Raw genomic sequence first — 1,016 nt, 5'->3', positions numbered from 1 at the left:
TGAAGGGTGTCCCAAAAGCGATCTAATGCTGGTACTGCTCGTTTGTGGCACATTAGCTGGTATCTCAGTATAAGGTGTATACACAAGAAAAGGGCAATGGCATCGTAGCAATCTTGCACAAACGTCTCCAGATTTTTCTGTATGCGTAAGAAAGTGTACAGACAAAGTCAGATTTCTTTTTATGATGCATACATTAATAAAAATCTTATTACTCTTCAGTAAACTTCTTGTTTATCTTTCAGTCTCTCCCATCAAGTGCATATTTGGATTATTTTAATCTGACTGCATTAATACAACATTGGATTCTCTTATCAATGGGGTCATTGTAAACAATACACGACAGAAATTCACAACAGACAAATATCCCATACTGAATTCAAGGCATACAGTTTCTAAATTAAAGCACTGAAAAACAAAGAAATGCAACCAGGAACATAATAGAGCCGAAAGGCAAACAAATACAAGATGAAAATATATTATATATTTGTTTTGATGCAGAATGGAGTAAGCACAGTCATTTTTAGACGTTGACTATCATCTTTGCAGAGGAATGGATCCTTTCCTTTAGTCACTTTATAGAAACATGTGTGATCTATGATCATCACAGACTTTGCCCTAATTAAATTATATTTCAGCTAACCATATGTAAGTAACCAGTGATTATAAATGGTGCACCAAAATTACACTTTAACTCCGGTTACTTTTAACCATAATTTCATAACCTATAGTTACTACGTTTTTAACCGAGGTTGATAAACATTGCCATTAGTCAAATAATTTGTATGTTTTGTTTTTTAATCATATTATGCACAAACATAGTAAACACTGTTCCACCGACAATTATTAGCCCTACTACGATCAGGTAAGATTAATTTGCCAGGAAGCAAATGGCCAGCTTCCAGTACAAAAGTAAATATTTAAAAGATGGATTCAGTAATTGTCAACAGTACATTTTATATAATACAACATTTTGTAACAAAATTCAACAACAAAATAATAGTTTGTAAGAATCTTAC

Source organism: Periplaneta americana, chromosome 4, assembly GCF_040183065.1.
Source record: "Periplaneta americana isolate PAMFEO1 chromosome 4, P.americana_PAMFEO1_priV1, whole genome shotgun sequence".
Classification (NCBI taxonomy): domain Eukaryota; kingdom Metazoa; phylum Arthropoda; class Insecta; order Blattodea; family Blattidae; genus Periplaneta; species Periplaneta americana.
Note: the sequence above shows the minus strand (reverse complement) of the source record.